The sequence below is a fragment of the Arachis ipaensis genome, chromosome B1 (genome assembly GCF_059453495.1).
Source record: "Arachis ipaensis isolate K30076 ecotype BB chromosome B1, ASM5945349v1, whole genome shotgun sequence".
NCBI lineage: Eukaryota > Viridiplantae > Streptophyta > Magnoliopsida > Fabales > Fabaceae > Arachis > Arachis ipaensis.
Window position 1 is genome coordinate 121940640 of NC_142436.1, and position 18791 is coordinate 121959430.

At 37.4% G+C, this 18791-nt stretch overlaps 1 non-coding gene across 1 annotated transcript; it reads right to left on the reverse strand.

Annotated features, from left to right (window-relative positions):
- Window positions 1-18430: 18430 nt before the first annotated feature.
- LOC148578178 (small nucleolar RNA R71) lies at window positions 18431-18538 on the reverse strand. Its single transcript, XR_015904617.1, has one exon. It is a non-coding gene; the product is annotated as a small nucleolar RNA R71 (small nucleolar RNA).
- Between the last annotated feature and the right edge of the window lie 253 nt (window positions 18539-18791).

Below are 18791 nucleotides of genomic sequence, written 5' to 3' on the forward strand. Positions count from 1 at the left end.
GTCCATCTGGAGTATTTGCTTACAGAAGAGTGCCTTTTGGTCTGTGCAATGCACCTGCAACCTTTCAAAGGTGCATGCTCTCTATCTTCTCTGATATGGTAGATAAGTTCCTGAAAGTCTTCATGGATGACTTCTCAGTATTTGGAGACTCATTCGGCTCCTGTCTTGATCATCTAGCACTTGTCCTGAAAAGGTGCCAAGAGACTAACCTGGTCTTAAACTGGGAAAAATGTCACTTTATGGTGACTGAAGGAATTGTCCTTGGGCACAAAATTTCAAGCAAGGGAATAGAGGTGGATCAAGCCAAGGTAGAGGTGATTGAAAAATTACCACCACCTGCCAATGTTAAGCCAATCAGAAGCTTTCTGGGGCATGCAGGATTCTATAGGAGGTTCATAAAGGATTTTTCAAAAATTGCAAAACCTCTAAGCAACCTGCTAGCTGCTGACACGCCATTTGTGTTTGACACAGAGTGTCTGCAGGCGTTTGAAACCCTAAAAGCCAAGCTGGTCACAGCACCAGTCATCTCTGCACCTGACTGGACATTACCATTCGAATTAATGTGTGATGCCAGTGACCATGCCATTGGTGCAGTGTTGGGACAAAGGCATAACAAGCTTCTGCACGTCATTTACTATGCCAGTTGTGTTCTAAATGACGCACAGAAGAATTACACAACCACAGAAAAAGAGATGCTAGCAGTGGTTTATGCCATTGACAAGTTTAGATCCTATTTAGTAGGATCAAAAGTGATTGTGTACACTGACCATGCTGCTCTTAAATATTTACTCACAAAGCAGGATTCAAAACCCAGGCTCATAAGATGGGTGTTGCTTCTGCAAGAGTTTGATATAGAAATAAAAGATAAAAAAGGGACAGAGAACCAGGTAGCTGATCACCTGTCCCGGATAGAACCAGTAGCTGGGGCGTCCCTCCCTTCTACTGAAATCTCTGAGACCTTTCCAGATGAGCAACTCTTTGCCATTCAGGAAGCACCATGGTTTGCAGACATTGCAAATTATAAAGCTGTGAGGTTCATACCCCAAGAGTACAGTAGGGTGCAAAAGAAAAAAACTAATTTCTGATGTAAAATACTACTTGTGGGATGAACTATATCTCTTTAAGAGATGTGCAGACGGAATGATCCGCAGATGCGTCCCTAAAGAGGAGGCACAGAAGATCCTGTGGCATTGCCATGGATCACAGTATGGAGGACATTTCGGAAGTGAGCGCACAGCCACTAAAGTCCTCCAATGTGGTTTCTACTGGCCTACTCTCTATAGAGATGCCCGAGAGTTTGTGCGTAACTGTGACAGTTGCCAAAGAGCTGGCAACTTACCTCATGGTTACGCCATGACTCAACAAGGGATCTTAGAGATTGAGTTGTTTGATGTATGGGGTATTGACTTCATGGATCCTTTCCCACCATCATACTCAAATACTTACATTCTGGTGGCAGTAGACTACGTATCTAAATGGGTGGAGGCAATTGGCACACCCACTAATGATACCAAGACTGTGCTGAAGTTCCTCCAGAAACATATTTTCAGCAGATTTGGTGTTCCCAGAGTACTAATCAGTGATGGGGGCACCCATTTCTGCAATAAACAGCTTTACTCTGCCATGGTCCGATATGGAATTAGCCACAAAGTAGCAACTCCATATCATCCACAGACAAATGGGCAGGCTGAAGTCTCTAATAGAGAGCTAAAAAGAATCATGGAACGGACTGTAATTGCCCGTAGAAAGGATTGGGCAAAGGGCTTGGATGATGCTCTGTGGGCATACAGAACAACATTCAAGACTCCTATAGGAACCTCTCCATACCAGCTTGTGTATGGCAAGGCCTGTCATCTGCCCGTAGAACTGGAACATAAAGCCTACTGGGCAACCAGATTCCTAAACCTGGATGCTAAGTAAGCTGGTGAGAAAAGATTGCTCCAGCTAAATGAGCTAGAGGAGTTTAAACTCAATGCTTTTGAAAATGCAAAAATTTATAAGGAAAAAGCAAAAAAGTGGCATGACAAGAAATTGTCATCCAGAGTCTTTGAGCCAGGACAAAAAGTTCTGCTGTTCAACTCTAGGCTCAGATTATTTCCCGGGAAATTAAAATCCCAGTGGAGGGGACCATATGTGATTACAGGAGTGTCACCATATGGATATATTGAGCTTCAGGATATTGATTCTGACAAAAAGTTCATTGTTAATGGACAAAGAATCAAACATTATCTTGAAAGCAATTTTGAGCAAGAATGCTCAAAACTGAGGCTTGAATGAAGCTCAGTAAAGGTCCAGCTAAAGACAATAAAGAAGCGCTTGCTGGGAGGCAACCCAGCCATTAGCAAGTTATTTGTTTTAAATAATACTTGTAGAAATTTGATATACACTTTCTTCAAAGGTTAATCATCAAAATTGAAGGAATTCACAGCGTTACAGAAGGATTCAGTGCAAAAAACAGAGAAAAGGAGATTGCTGACAAGAAAATGCCAGTAAAGGGCATTTTGGGCGTTAAACGCCAGAATGGGTACCATTCTAGGCGTTTAATGCCAGTAAAGGTACCATTTTGGGCGTTAAACGCCAGAATTGGCACCATTCTGGGCGTTTAACGCCAGAATTGCAGCATCCTGGGCGTTCAGCAAAACGCCCAGTGATAAAGGGGTTTCTGGCATTTAACGCCAGCCAGGGTACCCTGGCTGGGAGTTAAACGCCCATAATGGCCAACAATTGGGCGTTAAACGCCAGAATTGATACCATTCTGGGCGTTTAACGCCAGAAAGGCAGGGGGAGGAGATTTTGTTTCCAAATTCAAATTTTTTTCAAATTTTCATGTTTTAACTCATAATTTTCTACATAAACATGTTTCAAACTTTCATTATTCACCTTCAATTTTCAAAAATTCAACAATTCTCTAAATCTCTTTTTCAATTTTCTTTCAAATCCTTCCCAAATCTTCTTCAAAAACTCAAGTATCTTTTCAATTTCTTTTTAAATCTTTTCAAACCCATCATATCATCTCTTATTTCTTAGATGCATAACCAAATTATCAGATTTAACCTCTTTATATCTTTTTCAATTGAAAATCTCATCTTTTTCATATCATGATTTTATTTTCTTCCACCAATCATATCTCTATGGCATATCTCTTTCAAAATTTTCGAAACCCCCCTCCTCTTATAAATACACATTCGGCCATCCCCTCCTTTCCACCATTCGAATTTGCCTCTTCTCCTCTCTCTCCCCTTTCCTTTCTTTTGCTTGAGGGCAAGCAAACCTCTAAGTTTGGTGTGTTTTTTCCATGGTCACTGAGCTAAGACTCATCAAGATCATGGCACCTAAGGGAAAGCAAACCAAATCAAGAGGCAAGAAAGAGAATACTCCAAAGAGTCTTTGGAATCAAGAGAGGTTCCTAATCAAAGAACATGCAGACCATTACCACAAAATAATGGGTCTGAGGTCAGTGATCCTGGAAGTTAAATTCAATCTGAAAGAAGATGAATATCCGGAGATCCAAGAGCAAATTCGAAACAGAGGATGGGAAATTTTAGCTAATCCTGAAACAAAGGTTGGAAGAAACATGGTTCAGGAATTCTACTCAAATATGTGGCTAACAGATAAGCAGAGAATAACTGGAACTGCCTTTCATACCTACCGAACCATGGTCAGAGGGAGGCTTATTTACTTCCATCTGGATAAAATAAGAGAGGTCTTCAAACTGTCTCAACTACAAGATGATCCAAAATCCTTTAATAGGAGAATGGTGAGAGTAGATAAGGGGTTGGATCAAGTTCTAGAGGACATATGCCTCCCTGGAACTAAGTGGATAACTAATTCAAAAGGTGTCCCAAACCAACTCAAGAGGGGAGATCTCAAACCAGTTGCAAGAGGCTGGTTGGACTTCATTGGGCGTTCTATATTGCCCAATAGCAACCGCTCTGAGGTCACTGTCAAAAGAGCAGTGATGATTCATTGTATTATGCTTGGAAAAGAAGTGGAGATTCATCATCTGATTTCTTGTGAGATTTACATAATTGCAAACAAGAACTCCACTGAAGCCAAACTGGCCTACCCAAGCTTAATTTCTCTGCTATGTAAAGATGCTGGGGTGAGGATGGGAGTAGATGAATTCATCCCAATCGAACACCCAATCACCAAGAAGTCAATGGAAGGACAAGTGCAAGACAACTCCATAAAAAGGAGGGCGCAGGAGTTCCTCCCAGAAATTTCTGAAATTGACTACTGGACCCGCCTAGAAGCATCTGTTACCAAGCTGCAAGAAGCTATGGAACAACTTAAGGAAGAACAGTAGAATCAAAACTGCATGCTCTGCAAACTGCTGAAGGAACAGGAGAAGCAGGGGCGTGAGCTACAGGAGCTGAAGCGCCAGAAGCTCTCCCTTGAAGGACCAAGCACCCCATAGATTGAGGGAGCATCCACTTCTCAAGATCAAGGTTGTTGAGTCCTAACTCTGTGATAACCTTTATTATTAAGAGTATATTTTAAGAGTCATTTATTTTTCTATTTTTTTTTTACTTTTCTATCTTTTATTATTATTAGTTTGCTCTTATATTTATTTTGAGTCTTATTGTCATTCCATGATTAATAAAATTTAATGTTTATGTCTTAAAGCTATGAATGTCCTATGAATCCATCACCTTTCTTAAATAAAAAGTGTTTTTAATTGAAAAAGAAAAAGAAGTGCATGAATTTCAAATTTTAAAATAGTTTAATTACTTTGATGTGGTGGCAATACTCTTGTTTTCTGAATGAATGCTGAAACAGTGCATATGTTTGAAATTTTTGTTTATGAATGTTAAAATTGTTGGCTCTTGAAAGAATGATGGAAAATGAGAAGTGTTATTGATAATCTAAAAAATAAAAAAAATTGATTCTTGAAGCAAGAAAAAGTAGTGAATAGAAAAAAAAAAGAAGAAAAAGAAAGAAAAAGCAAGCAGAAGAAGCCAATAGCCCTTTAAACCAAAAGGCAAGGGTAATAAAAAGGATCCAAGGCTTTGAGCATCAGTGGATAGGAGGGTCTTCAGGAATAAAATCCTGGCCTAAGCGGCTAAACCAAGATGTCCCTAACCATGTGCTTGTGGCGTGAAGGTGTCAAGTGAAAACTTGAGACTGAGCGGTTAAAGTCGTGGTCCAAAGAAAAAAAAGAGTGTGCTTAAGAGCTCTGGACACCTCTAATTGGGGACTCTAGCAAAGCTGAGTCACAATCTGAAAAGGTTCACCCAGTTATGTGTCTATGGCATTTATGTATCCGGTGGTAACACTGGAAAGCAAAATGCTTAGGGTCACGGCCAAGACTCATAAAGTAGCTGTGTTCAAGAATCAACATACTTAACTAGGAGAATCAATAACACTATCAGGATTCTGAGTTCCTATAGAAGCCAATCATTCTGAACTTCAAAGGATAAAGTGAGATGCCAAAACTGTTCAGAGGCAAAAAGCTAAAAGTCCCGCTCATCTAATTAATACTGATCTTCATAGATGTCTTTGGAATTCATTGTATATTCTCTTCTTTTTATCCTATATTGATTTTTAGTTGCTTGGGTACAAGCAACAATTTAAGTTTGGTGTTGTGATGAGCGGATAATTTATACGCTTTTTGGCACTGTTTTTAGTATGTTTTTAGTATATTTTAGTTAGTTTTTATTATATTTTTATTAGTTTTTATTTAAAATTAACTTTTATGGACTTTACTATGAGTTTGTGTGTTTTTCTGTGATTTCAGGTATTTTCTGGCTGAAATTGAGGGACCTGAGCAAAAATCTGATTCAGAGGCTGAAAAAGGACTGCAGATGCTGTTGGATTCTGACCTCCCTGCACTCGAAGTGGATTTCCTGGAGATACAGAAGCCCAATTGGCGCATTCTTAATTGAGTTGGAAAGTAGACATCCTGGGCTTTCCAGCAATATATAATAGTTCATACTTTACCCAAGATTTGATGGCCCAAACCGGCGTTCCAAGTCAGCTTAAGAATTCTGGCGTTTAACGCCAGAACTAGCATAAAAGCTGAAGTTAAACGCCCAAACTGGCACAAAAGCTGGATTTTAACTCCAAGAAAAGTATCTACACATGAAAGCTTCAATGCTCAGCCCAAGCACACACCAAGTGGGCCCCAGAAGTGGATATTTTACACTAAACACCCTAGCTTACTCATTTTCTGTAACCCTAGGTCACTAGTTTACTATAAAAACTACTTTTAGTAATTCATCTTGTACCTCATAACACTTTACACATTTCATATTGTATCTTCTACGGCATGAGTCTCTGAACCCCATTGTTGGGGGTGAGGAGCTCTGCTGTGTTTCGATGAATTAATGCAATTACTACTGTTTTCCATTCTATCATGCTTGCTTCTATTCTAAGATATTCATTCGCACTTCAACCTGATGAATGTGATGATCCGTGACACTCATCATCATTCTCACCTATGAACGCATGCCTGACAACCACTTCCGTTCTACATGCAATCAAGCTTGAATGTGTATCTCTTGGGTTTCTAATCTAAGATTGAAACCTTCGTGGTATAGGCTAGAATTGTTGGCGGTCATTCTTGAGATCCAGAAAGTCTAAACCTTGTCTGTGGTATTCCAAGTAGGATCTGGGAAGGGATGACTGTGACGAGCTTCAAACTCGCGATTGTTGGGCGTGTGACAGACGCAAAAGGATCAATGGATCCTATTCCAACATGATCGAGAACCGACAGATGATTAGTCGTACAGTGACAGTGTATTTGGAACATTTTCACTGAGAGGATGGGAAGTAGCCATTGACAATGGTGATGCCCAACATAAAGCTTGCCATGGAAGGAGCTTTGTGTGTGTGAAGAAGAAGATAGTAGGAAAGCAGAGATTCAGGGGACGGAGCATCTCCAAAACCTCAACCTGTCCTCCATTACTGCAAAACAAGTATTTATTTCATGTTCTTTTACTTTTTACAATTAAATATGAGAATTATCGATATCCTGAATAAGAGTTACAAGATAACCATAGCTTGCTTCAAGCCGACAATCTCCGTGGGATCGACCTTTACTCACGTAAGGTATTACTTGGACGACCCAGTGCACTTGCTGGTTAGTTGTGCGGAATTGCAAAAGTGTGATTGTGATTTCGTGCACCAACGGACAGGCCTTGCTCCCTTTTCTAAAAATATCCGGTGCTCACAGACTTGAGGGCTGATGCCTACTATATCCGCCAAACTCCACCCAATAGCTTTCTTATGTCTTCTCAACACCCTAAGCAACTTCTCCTCCTGTTGGGAAGTGAGTTCCCTTGCAATAATAACTGGGAGCTTCTGATTATCCTCAAGGTAAGGATACTTGAGGTGGGGTGGAAGGGGCTTCAACTCTATTCTCTGCTCATGGCTAGGCATTTGATCATTTGGAGCCATTGGTGGTGGCAAGGTGTCTTCATCTTGTTCAGAGGGCTTCTCCACACTTACACCTTGCTCCATGTGCATCTCTTCTACTTCTTCTTGGTGAACAGCAGCTACTGTCTCATTAATGATGTCGCACTAGAAGATGGAGTGATCTTCTGGAGGGTGCTTCATAGCTTCATCCAGGTTGAAACTCACTGCTCTGCCATCTATCTCAAAAGAATAAGTTCCTGAGAAAGCATCCAATTTGAACCTTGAAGTCTTCAGAAATAGCCTTCCAAGCAGGATGGATGATGGTCTTCCTGAGTCATTAGGGGGCATCTCTAAGATGTAGAAGTCAATGGGGAATGTTAGCCCCTTAATGCTCACCAGCACGTCCTTAGCAACTCCAACCACCGAGATTATGCTCTTATCTGCCAAAACAAAATATGCTGCCGACCTTTTTAAGGGAGGGAGCCTTAAGGCATCATATACAGATAATGGCATAATACTCACACACGCACCTAAATCACACATACAGTCATAAAATTGTACACCCTCAATAGTAATAGTAACCATGCATGGACCCGGATCACTACATTTTTCCGGTACAGCATCCATTAAAGCAGAAATAGAGCTACCTAGGGGAATAGTTTCTAAATAATGTATTTTATCTTTATTCATGCATAAATCTTTTAGAAACTTAGCATACTTAGGTACCTGGTGAATAGCATCAAAAAGGGGAATAGTTATCTCAACCTTTTTGAAGATCTCCACCATCTTAGGGTCTAGCTCCATCTGCTTTTTGGATTTCTTAGCAAGGTGTGGAAAAGGAATGGGAATGGCTTCTCTTGTAATTTCATCTTCTTTTGGTGCTCCATTTCTTGGTTGAGCCACTTCTTTTTCAACCATTTTTTGTACTTCCTCCTCTTCTTCAACATCCTCTACCTCAACAATGTCTTCAACTTGAATGTCTTCCTTTGAGCTTGGCTTCTCATGACTCCTCTCTTGCAGTGTGGTTCCGGACCTCAAGGTAATGGTATTGATTCCACCTTTGGGGTTGGGTAAAGGTTGAGAAGGTAGTGCACTGGAGCTTGAAGGTTGAATGTTGGGAGTGAAGGGTGGTTCCAAGCAAGATATGAGTGCTTGTAGAATGGAGTTAAGACCGTTTATGGTAGAGTTAAGTGTATTCTGAATGTCTTTTTGTCCTTGCGTAATAGAGCGAAGCATCTCATCATTGGAAGAGGGAAGGGGGTAAGTAATTTGAGGGGCTTGCTGCTGGTTGTTCTGAGGCACTTGTGATTGTCTTTGGTGAGGTGCTCGGTAAGTCTGGCCTTGGTTCTGCTGTTGGTATGGGGGGTTCTGTTGATACCGGTTCTACTGATTGTTGTTGTTGTTCCACCTCTGATTTCCACCATTGTCTCTGCCTCCTTGGTTGTAGCTGTCCCTCCATCCTTGGTTGGAATTATCTCTCCACCCCTGGTTGGAATTGTCTCTCTAGCCTTGGTTAGAGTTATCTTGCCAACCTCGATTGTAGTTCCCACCTTGGTTATAATTACCGCCTTGTTGATAATTTCCTTGATTCGGGCGGTTATAGTAGTTGCTGGTAGCTGCCAAGGTGTTGTCTTCTTGTTGGAGTTGTGGACATTCATCAGTATAGTGGGAATAGCAGGCACATATTTCACACACTTTCTGAGGAACTAACTGTTGACATTGTTGTTGCGGAGGAGGCTGAGATTGTTGTTGATTCAGTTGTAGCTGCTTCAGTATGTTAGTCATCTCTCCCAGAGTCTGTGTGAGAGCAGCAGTCTCACTATGAGAGAAAATCTCTGCAATAGCCTTGGGATGGCTGTTCCTGTGCCTTGCATTTCGGGTAGACTCAGCTAGATCGACAATCAGTTGCCATGCTTCTGTTGCCGTCTTGTATTTAGTTAGAGAACCATTACTTGCAGCATCTAATATAGTCTTGTCTTGAGGTTTCATGCCTTGTGTGAAATAGCTAATCAACACCAACTGGTCAATCTTGTGGTGGGGACATGAGTCCAGGAGATTCCTAAAGCGCTTCCAATACTCGTAAAGAGTCTCTGATTTGCCTTGGATAATGCAGAAAATTTCTTTCCTCAGTCTATCTGTAACTTCAGCTGGAAAGTATTTGTCCCAGAATTCCCTTCTGAGCAGATTCCAATTAGTAATAACTTCTTCAGGTTGAGTGTAGAACCACTCCCTTGCCTTTCCCTCAAGAGAAAATGGGAAGGCATATAGCCAAATGGTAGTCTCATCTGTACCATAATGCCTAGTAGTTGAGCAGGCTGTCTGAAAATCTATGAGGTGCTTAATAGGCTCTTGAGCAGGTAAGCCATGAAACTTGGGCAGTAGATTGATTAGCGCAGTCTTTAGTTCAAAATCTGTAGCCAGATTTAGGTGACGCACTTGATACGGTTGCAGTGTAAAGTCCGGAGCTCCTGCTTCCTGGAGAGTAATCCTTTTGGGCTCCGCCATATTACCTGCACGTAAATCAACAGAATCAATAGAAGAGGAGCTTGTTTCTTCCTCAAATGGCGCTTCAAATTTGCCGTCAGATGAGACTGGTGAATTGGTAGTAACCACTTCACCACCCTCAGAGGCTAACCGACGCCGAGCTCGCTTAATACGTGAAATAGTTCTTTCGATTTCAGGATCAAACGCGGCTAAGCTCGGATCAGGTAGTGAACGCGTCATTCAATGAAAGAAACATATAGATGGTAATAAAATAAAATAAAATATACAAATATGTAAATTTAAAAATATTTACACTAACCAATAATTTAGCACACTGTTGCACATCCCCGGCAACGGCGCCAAAAATTGACGGGCGGAAAATTGCCAATTAAGAATTTATAATAAAAATAACATTGCAAGTACGTTCTTAACTGACGAAAATTCCGCTTATCAATTTAGAAAGAATTATCACAATTTAAGAATAAAATACTAGGAGTAGAATTCCCAGGTCGTCCCTGGTAACGGCGCCGAAAATTGACGGGCGGAAAATTGCCGATTAAGAATTTATAATAGAAAGAACGTTGCAAGTACAGTTCTTAACCGACGAAAATTCCGCTTATCAATTTAGAAAGAGTTGTCACAATTTAAGAATAAAATACTGGGAGTAGAATTCCAGGTCATCTCCCAACGAGTTGACAAAAGAGTGCAATTTATTGGTAAGAAATTTTCTGAGAAATTTTTAGAGTTGGAGAATGGAAAATAATTAATTATAAATTAAAGCAATGAAAATTAATAAGAGGTTTTGTGTAATTGAAATAAAGAAGCCTTGACCAGGAGAAGATTAATCGGAAGTTCTGTCCTTCTTGAATTTTTCCAAGTGTAATAGTAAGAGGTTGTTGTTTTTACTTAGTTAACCTTTACCGAATAAAGGAAAGTCAAGTAATTGAGCCAACTCTGATTCATAAGTCCTAATCCTCTCCTATGGAAGGATTAGCGTTAGTGACTAGAGAGTTAACCAACAACTTCCAATTACAAATTAACACTTGAGTATTCCAACTCAAGGGTATCCTATTAATCAACTCCCAAGTCAAGTTAAGAACCTACTCCATTGACATGGATGCCAATTTCGCAGACATGTAAAGGGAATAGAGAAGAGACATGGTAACTAAAATTAAACTAATAAAAGCTAATTTTGAAATAATAAATTAAGGAGAGATGATACTCAAGCCAATAATGAAATTAAATATAAAAACAATTCTTGCATTAAAAAATTTCAAAATCAAAGATATCCATATGTAATTCTGAACAAGGTAAATGGGAGATAAAAGAGTAAAGAAATAAGGAAACAAACTAGAATGATAGAAACTTCAACAGAGGTAGTAACTCTTTTCAATATTCAAATTAAAAGCATAAAACTAGAAATCTATGAATATGAAGAACCCTGGAGGAAGTAGTATTTTCTCTCTAAGATTCAAAGCTAAAAACTAAAATTGTGTAAAAGTGAATGTGTGTTGAGTCTCTACTTGTCCCCTGGCTCTAGTCTATGTTTCTGGGCCGAAAACTGGGTCCAAACTCAGCCCAAAATTGCCCCCAGCGTCTTCTGCGATTTCTGCACGTGGCGCACGTCACGCATACGCGTCAGTCATGCGTACGCGTCGATAGTCATCTTCGCGTGTCACGCGTACGCGTCAGTCACGCGCACGCGTCGCTGTGCAATTCGCTTGTTACGCGTACGTGTCGCTATGAAAATCTCCAAATCATGCGCAGACGTGAGCCATGCGTGCCCGTCGATCCTCGCTGGTCATCTCCTTTATTTCTTGTGTTCCTTCCATTTTTGCAAGCTTCCTCTCCATCCTCTAAGTCATTCCTACCCTATATAGCCTGAAAACACTTAACGCACATATTACGGCATCGAATGGTATAAAGGGGAATTAAAAATATACATTTAAAGGCTTAGGAAGCAATTTTTCAACTATAGAACAAATTTGGGAAGAATTTGTAAAACTATGCAATTTGTATGAATAAGTGTGCAAAGACTTGATAAAAACCACTCAATTTAGCACAAAATAAACCATAAAATAGTGGTTTATCATATCTTCCATAGAATTCAACACTTTTATACATGCTTCTGTAAAGTATGTATTATACATTTTTTAATCTTTGTCTTTGATATTTTTATTCGTGCACTGACTGATTTAGTCTATTTTTTTTAATGTAACATCCAATTTATCTAACCGTACATTTTTGGTCTTTTTATGTTGTTGTTTACCTGATGACTGAATGATTTTTTATTTTTTACTTACTTTTCATAGCTGTCATCGTCAAAATCAACAAATATTGAGTTAACGTGCGAACATTTCAAAAAAATATTTCTCCAATAATTTTTTCTCATATGAATTGGTGGTTCTTTTGTAAAAATATGTTTTAGTTGTCCAAATGATGTGCTATTATTGAATATCTGACTAAAAATTTCATAATGTCACTAAAATTCATTCCTTTTGAATTACTTGTAATATTTTCCATTCTACATAATAAACATAAATCTTTTTTAGTTTATGTTCATCCTAAATTAAAATAATATGATGATAAAAAAATCGATGTATACATACCGTATACATGTCTTTTCATACATAACAGCATTAACTTTGTTTAATTATTGTATGTCCCATGTAACTCCAGTTTTAACTAACAAAGTTAAAAATTCTCAATGTTGGATGTGTAATCAATTAAACATTTTCTTCAATCTTTCCACATATAATTATCTCTAATAATAATTCATTTTTTATGTCTTTCCAAATTTAATTCAGCAAATATTTTTTTCTGATGAGGTCTACATGAAAAAACACATGCTGATTGAGTTTTTTGAAAGTTAAAAAATTAAAAAAATTATATGAAACACTTTTTAGAAAAAGACAAAAAATTAAAACATCTAAAACAAAAAGGATAGTTACTGCTACTTTGTTGGCCAGCTGGCTTCTTCAATTATCTTTGTTATACTTTATTTTAGTTAGTTTAGCTTTACATTTTCATTTTGTCTTCGACCTACGTATTTTTCTTCTATTTTTTTCCTGTATTGATATGTACTTCTCTACTATTTTTATTGTTGTAACAACTTATTATGACTATTTTGTTTTATTGTACCCTTTACACTTCATTTTGTTTTATTTTTTTCTACTATTATAGTTGTTATAAAAGAGTTTATATGGTATGCTAATATTCATATTTTTGAATGCTATATTGATGGATACGTTTAAAATAACTTATGGATCAATATGGTAAGTACATGAAAATGTTAAACTTAAAAGAGTAAAAAATAATTCTTACTACAAGAAATACTGTCAAAATCGACAGAAAAATCGACGGCTTGGCCATCGATAATATTGAAAATCGACGGTAAAATTGACGTCACAAGATGTCACTTTTAAACTTGTCAATTTTTCAAAAATCTAATAAAATTAACAATCCTTTCGTCGATAATATGATGTTAAGTTTTTTCCATATTTAGTAAAAGCGACACACTTGCCGTCGATAATTATTAAATAAAATCGACAAACCAACTATCGATTTTAGATTTATTAAAATGGACAAATAAACTGTCGATAATATGATAAAAATATTGACAATTTCTACGTCTATTTTTTTATTTTCTTTTGTTTACTTTGAATTTAATAATTGACAATATTGCCATCGATTTTAATAGCTATAGTATTTTTTATCATTTAAAAAATACTAGACAATTAAATATTAAATAATGAGATAAATAGACTTTTAAATACAAAAATAAAAGTCATAATAAATATTAGATAATGAGTTTACATACTTATCAAAACAATAATAAATAATCCTCTAACTTTAAGATTTAAAACAAGATAAATAACTAAACTTCACTAATAATACAAAATATTCAATTCAAAGTAAATAATCCTACTCGTACTCATCTAAATAGTCCTCATCTGAGTCATCGAGATCGTCCGAATTATCCTCCATATGAGCACCCTGTGGCTGTCCTAGTGGCTGCAAGATAGGTGGGAGTTTTTTATCTGGGGTTGCACTTTTCTGGGAGCTTGGAAAAGTAAAAGGAGGAGGTGGAGGGACACATGATCTAGAACTACTAGGACCCATGCCCTCACATACTCAGTCAAGTTGCTGAGTTGATAACTAAACTGATCCATCTGTGAGTTACTAGTGTTGAAATCCTCACGCAAGGATTCAACAGTCTGTTGCCACTCTCTTTTCTCCTTTTGATAGCGGTCTTCAAGCTCTCTATATTTAACGGCATGTTGTTCAACTTCCCTATTGAGTATTGTGATTTGTTCTCTAAGATCCAAAATATCAGTGCTGGTTGTCGTGGTTGGACCATCAACTCGGGTTCGCACCATGGAAGAGTTCCTTACCTCACCCATGCCATATACCCTACCTCTTCGTTTTCCACCCATTGTCTCAATCCATATGCTTTCTGATGAGCGGATAATTTATACGCTTTTTGGCACTGTTTTTAGTATGTTTTTAGTAGAATCTGGTTACTTTTAGGGATATTTTCATTAGTTTTTATGTTAAATTCACATTTTTGGACTTTACTATGAGTTTGTGTATTTTTCTGTGATTTCAGGTATTTTCTGGCTGAAATTGAGGGACTTGAGCAAAAATCAGATTCAGAGGTTTAAGAAGGACTGCTGATGCTATTGGATTCTGACCTCCCTACACTCAAAGTGGATTTTCTGGAGCTACAGAACTCAAAATGGCGCGCTTCCAATTGCGTTGGAAAGTAAACATCCAGGGCTTTCCAGCAATATATAATAATTTATACTTTAGCCGAGTTTAGATGATGTAAAATGGCGTTGAATGCCAGTTCTATGCTGCTGTCTGGAGTTAAATGCCAGAAACACGTCACAAGCCAGAGTTGAACGCCAGAAATACGTTACAAACTGGCGTTCAACTCCAAGATTGACCTCTACACGTGTAACATTCAAGTTCAGCCCAAGCACACACCAAGTGGGCCCCGAAAGTGGATTTATGCATCAATTACTTACTTCTGTAAACCCTAGTAACTAGTTTAGTATAAATAGGACTTTTTACTATTGTATTAGACATCTTTGATCAGTTTTATGCTATCTTAGACTTTCATGGGGGCTGGCCAATCGGCCATGCCTGGACCATTATCACTTATGTATTTTCATACGGTAGAGTTTCTGCACTCCATAGATTAAGGTGTGGAGCTCTGCTGTTCCTCAAAGATTAATGTAAAGTACTACTGTTTTTCTATTCAATTCAACTTATTCCGCTTCTAAGATATTCATTTGCACTTCAACCTGAATGTGATGAACGTGACAATCATCATCATTCCCTATGAACGCGTGCCTGACAACCGCTTCCGTTCTACCTTAGATTGAATGAGTATCTCTTGGATCTCTTAATCAGAATCTTCGTGGTATAAGCTAGATTGATGGCGGCATTCATGAGAGTCCGAAAAGTCTAAACCTTGTCTGTGGTATTCCGAGTAGGACTCTGGGATTGAATGACTGTGACAAACTTCAAACTCGCGAGTGCTGGGCGTAGTGACAGACGCAAAAGGAGGGTGAATCCTATTCCAGTATGATCGAGAACCTCAGATGATTAGCCGTGCTTTGACAGAGCATTTGGACCATTTTCACAAGAGGATGGGATGCAGCCATTGACAAGGGTGATGCCTCCAGACGATTAGCCATGCAGTGACAGCGCATCGGACCATTTTCCAGAGAGGATAAAAAGTAGCCATTGACAACGGTGATGTCCTTACATAAAGCCAGCCATGGAAAGGAGTAAGACTGATTGGATGAAGGCAGCAGGAAAGCAGAGGTTCAGAGGAACGAAAGCATCTCTATACACTTATCTAAAATTCTCACCAATGATATATATAAGTGTTTCTATCCTTATTTTCTATCTATTTATTATTTATGTTCGAAAACTCCATAACTATTTTATATCCGCCTGACTGAGATTTACAAGGTGACCATAGCTTGCTTCATACCAACAATCTCCGTGGGATCGACCCTTACTCACGTAAGGTTTATTACTTGGATGACCCAATGCACTTGCTGGTTAGTTGTATCGAAGTTGTGAATGAAAAATGATTTATTAAGACGTGCTTACAGAGTTTCTGGCGCCGTTGCCTGAGATCACAATTTCGTGCACCAAGTTTTTGGCGCCGTTGTCGGGGATTGTTCGAGTTTGGACAACTGACGGTTCATCTTGTTGCTCAGATTAGGTAATTTTCTTTTTGTTTTATTTTCAAAAATTTTTCAAAAACCTTTCAAAAATTTCTCATCTGTTTTCGAAAAAATAAATAAATAAATAAATCTTTTCAAAAATATATTTTTCTTCAAAATTTTTAAGAATGAAGTCTAGAGTTTCATGAAGCATGTTGAAGCCTGGCTGGCTGTAAAGCCATGTCTAATTATTTTGGATAGGGGCTTCCAACCATCAGCATAGAGGCAAGTTAATTGGAATGTTAGCCGTGGCATGTCTGAGTTACATACTAAAGCTTGGCTGGCTATTAAGCCATGCCTAACCCTCGGATTGGAGCTTTAGACTAAGAATACAAGATTCCTGGAATTCATATTAAAAAAATTTTGAAATCCTTATTTTCTTTTTCCTATATGTTTTTTCGAAAAAAATATACAAAAATCCAAAAAAATAAAAAATATTTCATGTTTCTTGTTTGAGTCTTGAGCCAAGTTGAAAGTTTGGTGTCAATTACATATTCATCTTGCATTTTTTGAAAAATTCATGCATTCATAGTGTTCTTCATGATCTTCAAGTTGTTCTTGGTAAGTCTTCTTGTTTGATCTTGATGTTTTCATGTTTTTTGTCTTTTCTTGTTTTTCATATGCATTCTTGCATTCATAGTGTCTATACATGAAAAATTTTTAAGTTTGGTGTCTTGCATGTTTTCTTTGCATTAAAAATTTTTCAAAAATAAGTTCTTGATGTTCATCTTGACATTCAAAGTGTTCTTGGTGTTCATCTTGACATTCATAGCATTCTTGCATGCATTCATTGTTTTGATCAAAACTTTCATGCATTGCATCATTTTTCATGTTTTTCTCTCTCGTCATTAAAATTTCAAAAATAAAAAAATATCTTCCCCTTTTTCTCTCTCAAAATTTCGAAAATTAGATTTGACTTTTTCAAAAATTTTTAAAATCTAGTTGTTTTTATGAGTCAAATTAAATTTTCAATTTAAAAATCTTATCTTTTTCAAAATCTTTTTCAAAAATCAAATCTTTTTCATTTTTCTTAATTAATTTCGAAAATTATAAAAATATTTTTCAAAAATCTTTTTTCTTAATCTTATCTCATAATTTTCGAAAATAACATCATCAATTAATGTTTTGATTCAAAAATTTCAAGTTTGTTACTTGCTTGTTAAGAAAGATTCAAACTTTGAGTTCTAGAATCATATCTTATGATTTCTTGTGAATCAAGTCATTAATTGTGATTTTAAAAATCAAATCTTTTTCAAAACTAATTTCAATCATATCTTTTCAAAAATATCTTTTTATCTTATCTTTTTCAAAATCATATCTTTTTCAAAATTTGATTTTAAAATATCCTTTCTAACTTCTTATCTTCTTATCTTTTCAAAATTGATTTTTAAATTTGTTTCAACTAACTAACTAACTTTTTTTGTTTCTTATCTTTTTCAAAACTACCTAACTAACTCCCTCTCTCTCTAATTTTTGAAAATATCTTCCCTCTTTTTCAAAATTTCTTTTTAATTAACTAATTATTTTAATTTTTGATTTTAATTCTCAAAAATTACTAACCTTTTTCAAAAACTATTTTCGAAAATCACTAACTCTTTTTCAAAAATTATTTTCGAAAATTCTCTCTCTCTCTTATTTCCTTCTATTTATTTATTCATCTACTAACACTTCATCTCACCCAAATTCGAACCCCCTCTTCCATCTGTGTTCGAATTTTTTCTTCTTCTTTTCTTCTACTCACACAGGGACCTCTATACTGTGGTAAAAAGGACCCCTATTATTATTATTTTTCTGTCCCTCTTTTTCATATGAGCAGGAGCAAGGACAAGAACATTCTTGTTGAAGCAGATCCAGAACCTGAAAGGACTCTGAAGAGAAAACTAAGAGAAGCTAAATTACAACAATCCAGCAAGCACCTTTCAGAAATTTTCGAACAAGAAGAGGAGATGGCAGCCGAAAATAATAATAATAATGCAAGGAGGATGCTTGGTGACTTTACTGCACCTAATTCCAATTTACATGGAAGAAGCATCTCCATTCCTGCCATTGGAGCAAACAATTTTGAGCTTAAACCTCAATTAGTTTCTCTGATGCAGCAGAACTGCAAGTTTCATGGACTTCCATCTGAAGATCCTTTTCAGTTCTTAACTGAATTCTTGCAGATATGTGATACTGTTAAGACTAATGGAGTAGATCCTGAAGTCTACAGGCTCATGCTTTTCCCTTTTGCTGTAAGAGACAGAGCTAGAGTATGGTTGGACTCTCATCCTAAGGATAGCCTGAACTCTTGGGATAAGCTGGTCAAGGCTTTCTTAGCCAAGTTCTTTCCTCCTCAAAAGCTGAGTAAGCTTAGAGTGGATGTTCAGACCTTCAGACAGAAAGAAGGTGAATCCCTCTATGAAGCTTGGGAGAGATACAAAGGACTGACCAAAAAGTGTCCTTCTGACATGCTTTCAGAATGGACCATCCTGGATATATTCTATGATGGTCTGTCTGAATTAGCTAAAATGTCATTGGACACCTCTGCAGGTGGATCCATTCACTTAAAGAAAACGCCTGCAGAAGCTCAAGAACTCATTGACATGGTTGCTAATAACCAGTTCATGTACACTTATGAGAGGAATCCTGTGAGTAATGAGACGCCTATGAAGAAGGGAGTTCTTGAAATTGATACTCTGAATGTCATATTGGCTCAGAATAAAATAT